General features: G+C 43.6%; 1 long non-coding RNA gene across 1 annotated transcript; it reads right to left on the minus strand.

Moving 5' to 3' along the window:
* Positions 1-42: 42 nt before the first annotated feature.
* LOC117753355 lies at positions 43-9004 on the minus strand. Its single transcript, XR_004612235.1, has 3 exons — positions 8886-9004; positions 630-703; positions 43-78 (listed from the first exon to the last, which is right to left on the minus strand). It is a non-coding gene; the product is annotated as an uncharacterized LOC117753355 (long non-coding RNA).
* Positions 9005-13300: the final 4296 nt, after the last annotated feature.

Genomic DNA, 13300 nt, shown 5'->3' on the forward strand with positions numbered 1-13300 from the left:
AACGGGAGTACTTCCTGGTTGTAGTTTCTTTTCCAGATCCCTCTGTAGTCAATGCTGCACACGTGACTCTGTATTTAGCTTCATACTAACATATTTTCAATACAAATTAATGTTTGCTTTTTGTTTGGTAGGTATTTAGGATAAAATGGCTGTGAGGCTTTGATTATTTATTTATTTTTAATTTTTTAATTTTAGCTCATTCTCTCAATTATTCCTGTTCATTTATCCACATAATCAAAGGAGAAACTGAAAAAAAAACACGTTTGTCTGTTTTTATTGCTTCAAACCCAGAACCCCACATCTTTTGATTAGACCACCTAAGATAAAAGTCAATGGTGTGTTTCAGACTCCAGATGGCGTGCTATCACCAAGTAAGTGATTCATGATTTGCCAAGAGCTGCTCCACGCCAAAATCCAAAGAGAGGTTGAATTAATCGTGTTAATCGTCTCCCAAAAAACCAGAACAACGCGGCTCCTTAATGTGGTGATTCGCCTTTGCTGCCATACACTGCTTTATCCCCACACATATGCAGCAGTCACATGAAGCAATAGGTAATTAAGCAGCAGATAAAGCCACACACACACACACACACACACATGCACACACTCACATGCACATGTACACACACCTGAGCCTATTGTACAGCTGAGCCTGGAGCAATGAGTGCTCTCAAGGGAGGATTTTCCCACCAACCATTATGACCTGCAGAGGAGAGGGAGAAGGAGTGTGCATGAAAACATGTGCATTTATGCATATGCAAAAAATACTGTCTATTTGTGAGCATGCACAAGAGCCACACTTACACACTTACACACACACACACACACACACACACATATGAGATAGCTATAGACAGCAGTAGAGATGGAGAGGGACCGGATTGGCATCGGCTGAGACAGTAGGCAGACCCACAGATAGACATGAGAAAAGAGGGGAGGTGCCGCTATGTAATTGATGTGCCCACCAGGAGCTTTAGCTGGCTGCCTGGCATGGAAGAGGAGGTGGGCACCGCTGCCAAGACAGCAGTGGGAGAAAGGAAAGGGAGGCACGGGCCTTGGGGAGCACAGTAGCACGCTGAAACCATGCCCATCAATCAGAGGCTAGTTCACCTTGCCATGCCAAGCGGGACCCCCCTCTGTGCCGAGGGAAGGGGTGGCACAGGGAGTGAGGCTGGCACAGTTGCTAAACCTTCCCTAATCCTGCTGGTGGGTGTATCGGTGCCACGTCCGAATGGCGGTGGTGTGGGCACGGCCAGACACGAGGAAAAGAAAGTTCAGGCCCTGTGCCGAAAGAGGTGCCGCAGCATGTTGGTAACAGTGTGATGTAGAAATGTGAAAATTATTTCAGCTATGTGATGACAAAGTCCGCAGCTAGGGATCATCACACTGACCAGAAAGGGTATCTTGCCCACAAAACCTTATTACGACACCATACACCTTTTCTATACTTTTGGAAAAGTCTTTTGCATGTTTGCATTTAGTGTATAATGTACAACAGTAATTTGCTCTGACACAAACTTATATAAAAGGCTAATACTAAGTGCATCAAATTCATTCATTTTCAATTGCATTGCAGTTATTGCTGCATTCCTCATATCGTTCCATGGTAAATAAAATAGTATAAACCCATTTGAAACATATGCAAGGATCTAAATACATGCATACATTCACCTGCACACCAACACCAACAAATAACACTATCTTTGATATTCTGCATACTGTATTAATGCACATCCATACAGCTCCCATGCATACATAAGAAAAACAATCAAACTTATTCCAACCTTTTCTCATATTTTCACAATATTACCATGTTGAAGGGGGTAACTGTAACATCTCTATCAACACATGTATCTGATTTCCTCTGCATGTTTCCAGTTTTAACTCGGGGGATGGAGACATGTGAACAGCTTGGCAACCTTATTGAGTTCTTTGAAGTTGACTGCCCTCCTTTTTTCCCCCCACCATCTCTCTAGGTGAACTCACATTTTACCTGCTGTGAGTAAAGTTAGCCCATTTGATGCACACATGCCTCCTGCACCATTCGTGGCTACGAGACAAATTAAGCAGACAACAAAAAACAACAGACTTGCTATATACGGATGGTGGTCGGTTTACAAGCTGTTTTATTAAGCCCACTCTTGCACAAATGTGCCAAACAAAAGGAATCAAAGGGGCCTTTTGCTTTTCACCGATTAAACAAGTTTGAGATCAGCGAGCCTGAAGGCTGCAAACATTCAGAAAACAGTGAAGCGTTATCAGGACACAGTTTCTGCTTCTTTGGCACAGAGTGCCTCGAAGTGCAAGGGCAGCTGGGAAGACTCGCTGGGAGGGTGGTGGAAAGAGGGAAGAGCAGGAGACAGAGGGAGAGAGAGAGAGAGAAAGGAGGGGTCGGCCCTATAGGACCATTTGTGATGAGGCTCATTTGCACGACGGCACTTAATTGGCTACAACAATTAATTAATGTGTTGGAAAGTTGGCACAAAAAGTTCATTTAAGAGGGTTTTAATAAGCAATTAGGGAGAAGTAACCAGCGAGGTAGAAGCAGCCACAGAAAGATGCTGAAAACTCAAAAAAAGTATCAACTCCAGCCAGGACTTTCTGGGGATAATGTGCCATATCTGGAAACCAGGATGCGGTTTGCTGTTATGGGTAGTTACTGCGCATCCCATTGTGAGAGCTGATGACATTAAGCTACGTTATTTTTACCCCATACTTTTACAACCCCAACTGTTCATGGCACCCACTTTCCAAAAACAGCATTGTCTCCTCTCCCCTTCACTCTCCCTCCCACTGTCTGCCTCCCTCTCTCCTCCTCACTCTGCGTGTATGAAATATCGCATGACTAATGAGTGGAGCAGGTTGAAATCCTGGGGAAGATGTCCTTGGAAGACGAATGCATTTTCAGCAGAATAATTAACTTAATTAACAAATTCACATGCATATTCATCAGCCTATTAATGTCTCTTCTGCGCGGCTTGATGAGCAGTGGGGTAATAACCATCTCATTTGCATAGCCTGTTCACACGACTCCCCGTTTAAAGACAAAACAAGGGAAGGAAGAGCACGGGGTTGGTGGGGGGGAGAGTGAGGAGAGAAATTGGAAAAGGAGACAACAAATAGAAAACAAGGGAGAGGCGCAGCGGGGTGACACGCAGAGGTGAGGAAGTGACGTGGGCTGCTTGGACACAGGCTAACAGTTTGTCTGATAGATGGGTGACACGAGGAGGGACGGCAAACACGAGCCCCAACAGATTGTCTCAGTCTCCCTCCTTCTCTTTCTCATCCCTCCAGTCAACCTTGTAGCCATCTTCCCCCTCCTGCTGTTCCATCATCACCATTTCCTTGCATCCATGCCATAATGTCCTCTCCCCTCAAAGCTGAAATAAGTGGATTTTGAGCTCTTTTTTTTGCTTTTTAATGACCCTCTTAGCCTTACACCCAAGCCAGAGTAATATCACCCATTACATGTTTGCCTTGGTAAATTGTTCTTGTATCATTCAGCAGAAACCACACGATCATATCAGGTTGCCCCCTCCGTGTTTCTCTCCATCTCTGTCTGTCTCGTTCTCTCCTTCCTACAGCCTCTCGGGGGGAATCTTTCTTGGCATTGCTCCACTCCTTTCTTCTCCACTGCCAGGCTGCTGCTGCTGCTGCTGCTGCTGCCGTCTCTACTCTGTTACCAGTGTCTGCACACAACCTGGTGCTCCTAGCAACGCCACCTCTCTCACACACACACTCCACATGGTGGTCCGAATCGCATGCATGTGTACTAAACACACACACACACAATAGGTTCATCATATATGGTTTATTGCAATTCTTATATATGTCTCATAATTCTTTGGTCTGCATCATATAAAGTGGATGTTTATTCTTTAATTCATAGGGAAACAAAAATTTTAATATCTAATAATGTCGCCTGGCACTTGACAACCTAAACAGTTTTATCAGACCATTATATAACTCATTATTCCTTTTATACCTCAATAATCACAACAGTTTTATTTCCTCTTTCATGACAAAACACATTACATATCCGACTTTATAAGATAAGAATGTGCATTTTGACTTCCTTCTCCACAGGTCACTTTAGATTTCCCATGTTAAAATGTGTGTATGTTTGTATCTGTGGCCCATCTCAACATGTTGTCGTGGCACGGCCGCTTTATGCACAGTGCAGTGCGTCTGGCAGTTTGATAATTTTGCCTGGGTGATGTGCAATGCCATCTCAGTCGGAAAAAATGAGTGTGTCATTGCTCCGTGTTCACACTGTTCCTTGGACAATCGAGTACATAACCATGGAGGGCAGCAGACAAAGAAGTTCCCAGAAATTTGGACGCCCCTTATAGGAAGCCTCAGCTCAGGATTTGGCCGACAAGGACAAATCCAAAGCCCTAAATTAACTGGAAGAACAATACATCATTTCTTCAGCCGGGCTTGTTTGTGTGAACAATTTAAAGTATATTTTGTGGTGTGTGTTTTCTTGTAATCTTCATAAAAATGACCCTGAATTGGGTGATATCACAGTTTTCTCCTGAATTCAGTTGCTTTAGATTTTATTGGAAGGAAGATCTGCCTTCCAGTCGTCCATGCCAAAGTGCTCGAATGCCCAAGGAACACATTGAACAAGTAGCAATGACATAGCTTCGTTTGGAAGATAAAGCAGGAAACATTTCCTTCCAACCAAATCTAAAACAACTATAAACACTTTGTCTTACGCGTTTTGATTGACAGATATATTGACTGATAAGTGGCAGTACAATGTTTTCCTCCATATTGTGTATTCTTTTCATCTTTATTGTTTTCACTGGGACTTAAAGCATTAGCGCTCTCTGGAGCAATTCCAAGACTTCAGGTTTGAGTTCAGTCCGGACAGGAGGAGGATGAGGAGGATGAGGATGGGGAGGAGGATGAGGATGGGGAGATGGCTGGGGCACAGGAGTTAAAGTGGGTTGTCCACTTAGTAGAAGGTCAGTGGTTCAATCCCCGACTCATTCTGCATGCCGAAGTGTCCGTAGTGCAAGACACTGAACGCCAAATTGCCGCTGCAGTGTGTGAGCAATATGCACATATGCACTATGTAAATGTGTGTGTGTGAATGGTTGAATGGCAAAACTAAAAAGCACTTTGAGTGGTCATCAAGACCAGAAAAGCTCTATATAGATACAGACCATTTACCATAGATCACAGGATTTCTATGTCATCCTTGCAGTTAAGGAATTGTTTATTAGTTAGTTCTAGATTCTGGTAGAACTCTTATTCCGTGATGCATCTCCAACTCTTCTCGGGCCATCTTCGACCATGCTGATTGGCCGATGCAGGCCGTCGTGTGGCGGTCGTGAGAAGGTTGCGACATAACGCAGGAGGACGGGGAAGAGCTAGCAGAGGCGATTGAGATACAGAGCATTAGCTGGTGTCAGGAGGAAATTAAAGGCCAGATCGCTTTCTTAATCAGAGCACAAGCACTGCGTTAAGAAGGAATTAGGTCGACAGCTGCTGTGTCGCTGCTTACCTTGCTCTAGCTCTCTCCCTTCCTCATACACACACATGTTCTTCACACACTCTCATTGTCATTCTCCTTTTTGTTTCACTCCTTCACCCTTTTGCTCTGAACTTTTTTGATTTACTCGCCGCTGTTGTACTCGTTCCCCTGGGCAGTCTCACACACACACACACACACACACACACACACACACACACACATACGAGCCACAAGACATGAGCTGTGGCCACTTGTCTGCACGAAGTGAAGATAGACATATAGATAGATAGATAGATAGATAGATAGATAGATAGATAGATAGATAGATAGATAGATAGATAGATAGATAGATAGATAGATAGATAGAGAGATAGAGATAGATAGATAGAGAGATAGAGAGAGAGAGAGAGAGAGAGAGAGATAGAGATAGATAGATAGATAGATAGATAGATAGATAGATAGATAGATAGATAGATAGATAGATAGATAGATAGATAGATATTAGTCATTGATCTGAAGTAAATTAAGGAAAAGAAGAGAAGAGGATAGAAGAGAAGCGTGATGGATAGAGAAGGTTTTTTGGTTTTGTTCCAGGAGGTTCAGTCGTGCCCCTGTGGCTGATGGATGAGCTGTCATTGTTGAGCTCTTCCATGTACACCTGAGATGAATGGACAAACAGCAGTGGCCCTTTCGCTGTCGATCCATCTCCTTCTGTTTAGATACGTTCTGCTGTCCACACACACACACACACACACACACACACACACACACACACACACACACACACACACACACACACACACACACACACAAGCGACTCGTCAGATTAGCTTTTGAAGACTATCACCGTTATTTATAGACAAGTTGCCAGCAGCCAATATTTTGGGCCAGTATTTTTAATTTGACTATTTATCGCCAAAACATGGCAAGCATTTGGTATTTCCCAAGATTTATATTATGGCTAGGATGAAAAAATAAAAAAAATAAACGTTTAAGGAAACATCTATCAAACCAGACCCTCCAGTTTAACGCACACAAGAACTTCAAAAGTCACAAAATGTCTTTGAAGCAGTGAAGATTGAGGGAAAGTTGCATAATGCCTGATGCATCAGCACCGACTGGACAACACCAGATTAAATTCCAGTGTAAGATTCATGTTTTAGTCGGTTGCATATTTTAAATATTTTGCAACGGAACTCATTTCAGTCCATATTTCCACCCCCCACGTGTCAGGAATAGAGAAAGACTGGTCACTGGGGTCAGGGGTCACTCCACTTTTTAATTTGGCAAATGCGGCGTATAAATTTAAATTTGTTGCTTTAATCAGTTGAATCAACTGGAATGACCCTGATGCAGCCTGATTGCCAGCGTCTTCCGTCCTTCAGTGTTTCTGGCACACTGCGCAGATCACGACTGTATGGAAAGTGGCAGGACTCAGTATCATGGGAAGGTGTTCAAGTTTTTTAAAGGCGTAAGGTCAATGGTAGATTCTTTAAAATCTGAATATTGCTGGACTTTAAATTTCCTGTTATTTAAGGAAAGTATAGTTAGGAAAGTAGTTAGCATTGTGACGTATTCGAAAGTTTGACATGAGGTTGTGTATTTAAAGTAGCAAAAACAAATCCCATTAACTATTGGTTATTTAGGTACCATATAGACACTATAGGCTTGGTTTTATGATGTGTTGTCTACCTTATTTATTGTTGCATTGCTTGACTATGATTTTTTATGTTTTGCAATTTTCCCCTTCATTTTTGCTCCTTCTATGAAATGTGACACGGTCGGTCTAATATCATAAACACACTTAGATAAATAGGAAAAACCCCCACTGCCTTTATGGAGCTGGTTAGCTGCAGACCGTCCATATAACCTCACCTCTCTGTGGCAGAAACCCACTTTGGATTGAAACGACTCTGTGTCCTCTCCAAGGGGAAAGGTTTAAAAAACATTTAATTAGGCTTTTGGCATGGGTTCACTTTTAGCCTGGAGGTGTTGGAGTTTTTTTTATACAGACTTCATCCCTATTAGAGCCTCTCAGATTAAACATTCATGAAAGCAATCAGCAGACCCTGTATGTGCTCGCTGCTGCTGTACAACTTCATCTGTAGTTCTCGTGTAGCGTTGAGTTCATGCAGCTTTATGGTATCGAGTGCTGCACTTACTTGGTGTGCACATCATTGTCAGCTTTCTGCTTGTGCACTAGTGAAACGGTTTGACATTTTGATTTGAATTTGTGTAATTTAGATAAAAAATGAAGGGTGCATGTGAATCCATAACTCCTCCGTGTTTGGTGGTGCTGCCCACCGCCGGCCCAGAGAGGTGTTGTGTGCCGGAGCAAGGCAGAGGAGGTTTGGGGAAGAAGGGTGGGATGGTGTTTGGGGGGAATGGGGGCGGTGTGTTGGGGGGCAACAGATGGTACGCCACGCTGCGAGGGACGTCGGCTGCCACGGGTGGGGGGGGGGGGGAGTGGGAGTGGGGGCAGATAAATGGGGGTGGGAGGGGGGACTTTTCCCCAAAGTGCCAGCAGGGATGACGAGGAGGAAGAGGAGGAGGCGGAGGAGGTGGAGGAGGAGGAGGAGGAGGTGGGGACTAGCTGCATGTGAGTGTGTTTGCATGTTTGCATGAGCTTGCCTGCGCCTGTGCATGTGTGCGTGTGATTGCATGTGTGCAGGAGGAGCCGTGCTCAGACTCTCGGATTCTCGTCGAGCGAGGTGAGAAGCCTTTGCCCCGGCGCCTCACTCCCACTCAGTGTCTGTCTGTGGACTTACAGCTCGGCAGAGGAGAGCGATGACTCCCCCACGCGCCGGCACACAGCTAGTTCACAGGCATCAAGACCGTCCGAAGATGATGCTGAAATTACTCGTAACCCAGTTGTTGTGATGAACTACAAATTGTGATCCTCACGTCAGACGCTATAAATCAGCCTCGAGCTAAACGGCCATATGTGAGGGGAATTTAATAGCTCTCATTTGATTTTTTTTTTCTTTTTTCTGTGCTTTCTTGACCAAAGCTGCGTTTCATGCACCGAAAGCTGCTGAGCCAAGGGTAGAAAAATTGAAACTTACCCTTTATATCCTGCAATCCCTCCCCATCATCCCACCCCCCCTCTCCTACAACACCCAGGCATGCACAGACGGCACACATGCTCACGCACATGCACATAAACGCACACACCAACCCCCTCTTATAGTTGCTGCCTGTAAACACACCAGCTTCAGTGGTATATATGGTGCTGCCTATTGAACAGATGTTGTGGAATTTAAGATGCAAATGCACCCCCTCACCACCACCACCACCCTTACACACACACACACATACACACACACACACACACACACACACACACACACACACAGAAACATAGACACACACACGCACAGACGCACACACACGCACGAACCTTCACCATCTCCCTCCCCCTCAGCTGGCCCTGCCATGAATGTGCCATGTGGCGCTCCATTCCCCCTGGCACTCCGACTCTGGCTGTTCCAACTCTGCCGCGTCTGGCCGCCGCCAACTGGAAAGACCAAGAAAACAGCAGACTCAAAGTGGACTGTTTCTTTGTGTGCCTGCTGAAAGTGTCTGTGTGTGAGTGTGTGTGTGTGTAGGGGGGGTTATACCTGCAGAAGTAGAAGACTCTGCAAAACTTGAGTTGTCATTTCGAGTTGTTTACTTAAAATTGAAGAGGAAATTATCCGACATTCAGTTTTTCTGTGTGAAAAATGACTTAAATGTCCTGTTTGTGTGTGCGTGCGTGTGTGTGTGTCTACATTTAGTGTACCTTTTGTATGCCAGTGCAGGTGCACGGCGTATATGCAGCGTGCACACAGCGTGTCACACTGTCAGTCCGTACATGCCGGCAGCGAATTCACTTGGGAATGGCGGTGGAATTCCTGTTACCATGGAGATGTCCAAGCTCATCTGTAATAGAATTTCAACTTGAGAGAGATTAATTCAGGGGAAAGTGTTGATTTATTCATCCTGGTGGATACAGATGCACTTCCTCATTCGCTCTGATCTTTGACTGCGATGGCTGCCCATTCGCTGACTGGTTTTCATTTTTCAAACCGTGTCACTCTTGAAACTAACTGATGCGGCTGCTGCTTTTTTTTTTTATATCTTCATCACGCGTTAGTATTTTCTACTTGAAAGTCAACAAATCCCATGAACGAGCCAAAACCAACTGAAACAGTCCCACTAACAACTTTTTCATGTGTAACCTGAAATATCTTTAAAGCTTCAAAAATGGTAACAGCAACAAATGGTTGTTTTGCACCTTCATGACAATGACTGTGAGCATTGTAGTTTATTTGAAGTCAATCCAATGCTCACTTCCCTGCTGTTCACTATAGAGAACCAAATGTGTATTTATCCACAGCTGAAAAAAGACCCCAACACATACAGTACACTACTCCTGTTTGAGTAATGTGTGCTCACATCTATACACTCTTAGGTAATTGAGTTAAAAAACATATTGCTGATCACTGCTTTTTTTTAGAGTACCAATGGGCTGGGGGCTGAGAGCTACACAAAGGGACGGTAAGACAGAAAGTACTGATAAGGCTCATTTATGCTCCATGTTAGATGTGTACACGTTAATGGCTGGAGCCTTATGTCCGTACTCTGCGTTCATTTTGTCCATTACATCTTCTGAAAACTTGTGGATACGGACGAAACAGACAAAACGGAGCCGGACCACAGGAAATCGTGGGGGGGGGGGGGGGGGGGGGGAGTGTAGCCAATAGTTCAGTTGCGATGACTGACGGGAAGCAGAACCATTTCTGTTGTTTACTGTCAAAAACTCTCGACTCTGCACCGCCCTCTAGTGGTTGTATCGTTTGACGACCACGCCAACGTAAACGACGCATGGAAGTAAGTGTCAGTTATGATTAAATCGCTTTTCTTATTTACAGGCAGCGTAAACGAGCCTTTAGATTAATTGACGTGTTGCTGATTTAGGTCTTCCTGTGGGACTTGTGGACAGTCAGAGGTTTATGAAAAAGCTTTAGCCTTGAAAACGTTAATAATCTCCAAAAGGAAAATGATTATTTTTCAAATGAAGCGTATTATTTGCCTGTTCATTAGTTCCTGGTGCCCAGAAAGAAGCTGGTCTCTGAACATGAGCTTTCACTCCCCCCTTTAAAGCCTGTTTAAAATACATACGTTACACTGATGTTTTTTACAACCCTGTCAATTTGTCACATGTCGTCACCTATTACACAACACAGACAAACATGTGTCCTCATTGGTTCAAACGATGTTGATACACGAGTGGTGCCGGTCCTACGCCGCTGTGTATGTTTGTGTACAGATTGATGCATTCCCGTGTGCATATGCATGAGCATGTGTTTCGATATCAGGGTGTCTCTGTGCGACCCTCAAGTCTCCCTTTCATTCAACGCATGACCCCCGCCACCCTCCACCACCCTCCACCCCCTCGTCCCATGCGGCGGCGGGAAGAGAGGGCTCCTCTCTCCATCTCTCTTCTGGTAATCTCTTCTCATCTGAAGAAGGGGGCGCAGGGGCCGCTGTGACAATACCTCATCTCGAGGCTGCCACAGGGACGCACACTCCATTTTGTTTACTTCTTCTCAGCATCCGTGCAGGGGTCGAGGGGGACGGATCAGAAGACAAAGAGAGGGAGAGGGGGATCGAGTAGGGGAGAGAGAGAGAGAAAGAGAGAGAGAGAGAGAGGAGAAGTGGGCACAGACTCATGGGAAATGGCGAGAACGGCGATGACGTACAGGTTTGACTTCTGTTAGACATCATGAGAGCGTCGAGATAAAGGTCAACGATACCGAGTAATTATCAGGACATTATTGCCAGTCATTAGTCATTTGCTACTCTACATAATAACGTGTAGCTCGAATCAGTCATCGTGATAAGGAGAACGTTTATAAAATGTATCTTTGAATGCGCCACCACTTTATATATGCTGGATGATGTCATTAAAACCGTGACATAGGTAAAACATACAACGCCTCTCTAAATAATCAAGCTGTAAACCAGCTCAACATGTCTTTCCAACCATGTATTAACAGGATTAACAGCACTGCATTAATTGTTAATTACTTCACCACAGTGAGAGGCTATTTGTCAACCTGCACAGTTTCTGTTCCCTCCATACAGAATACTGTATACGGTAGCAGCTAAAGAAAAGAATTCACAGTAAAGCACATAACCACTTGTCTTTTCCTTGACATTAATATTAATATTATTGATATCATAAAAAATCAATATATCATAAAGACCAAGCGTTAAAATCACAAAGAAAGTAAAACCAAAGGTCAAAATCTGATCAATGAGTGATAGATAAGATGTTATGTACTTCTTACATTATTGTGCTGTGCATCTTGAAGTATAACAAATACGTTTGGAATTGATGACAAAATATCTAATGCTTTTATAAAGAGAAAACAGAAAGTCCCCTTTTTAAAATCACGTTTAAATTCACTACATCCTTTTTTTTCTGATCTGCATCAAGGTGCACACACTCAGAAATATCAGTCCCCTAAACACATCCGATTTTTTTCATCAAGATGCATGAATTATTATCTGAAATCAATGAAAATGTTGCAAAACATCCTGGCTGGCAATGACAATAATGACATTACTTTAAGTAGGATTAACAAAATTTGTCCTTTAATGTTTCCTGCATGTGCACAATTTGTCATTTGGCTACAAGAGGATGTAAAATGTGTAAAAATGAAATGTCTTGTTAATCAGTCTGTTTAAGTCTGTTGCACTCCAGCTAAAGATTAACAAAGAAATATCTTAAATAAATCATGACTGACTGATGTTATAATAACAAGCCCATAGTAAGACTGATACGTTACAGTTACCGTGAATAAGAAAGCAGACGGCCGGTGAAAATAGCTGGAATAAACATTAGAGTGATATTACATAATGTGTCGAGACACTTCAGGCTGCTCCTGAAAATGAAAAACGGGAAATTCTCTCCAACCACACAAAGAACATTTTCCAAAATGAACATCATTAACCGACCTGTTTCTGATCCGCAAACAAATGTCACACGTGCACACAAAACTAAATAAGCATGTCGACAAATTCACACTTAGAGGTCAGACCCACACAAAGTCAAAACCTGTGGGTGGCTGCTATACTTGAGGCCAGCGCTTAAAGAGCTGCATGCATGTTTGTGTGTGTGTGTGTGTGTGTGTGTGTGTGTGTCCGTGTGTGTCATGCATGTGTGTGTGTGTGTGTTGTGAGCATCTGCATGTGCGAGACTGCGGTGTGTAAGAGAGTTTAAATTCAGTGACAGCTGTTCATTAGTCCATTACAACCCCACACTGCTGATTCCTCAAAGCAGCCGACACCGGCAGAGAGAAACACTGACGGCACGAGCTCTGCAGGAAGGACAAGGCATATTCAGCGGGTGCAGAAAAAAATGTTCATTTGATTCTGTTAATTTCTAGATTGAATATTTGTATTTATATATATATTATCTTTATATACACATGTCATATACAGATCTTGTCCCAGTTTATGTGCGCTTTTGGCAGCGATGTCCTTTTTTTTTGCATAAATATGTGTAGGTGGAGCTCTTTGTTACTCTCTGTTTTGCCATTGACCCATTAACTCACTCATTACTCCAGGGGACATTGGGGTTCAGTGCCTTGCCCAAGGACACAAAATGGAGGAGCAGGGGGTTGAACCACCGATTTTCTGGTTAGTGGACTGCACCTTTGATCAGGTCTTTGGTGGTTTCACTTGCAGGTTCTGATGCTTGGAAATGTTTGATTACATTGGAAAGGAAAACAATGTCTAACTTTGAATAAAATATCCTGCATCACA

Source organism: Hippoglossus hippoglossus, chromosome 19 (genome assembly GCF_009819705.1).
Source record: "Hippoglossus hippoglossus isolate fHipHip1 chromosome 19, fHipHip1.pri, whole genome shotgun sequence".
NCBI lineage: Eukaryota > Metazoa > Chordata > Actinopteri > Pleuronectiformes > Pleuronectidae > Hippoglossus > Hippoglossus hippoglossus.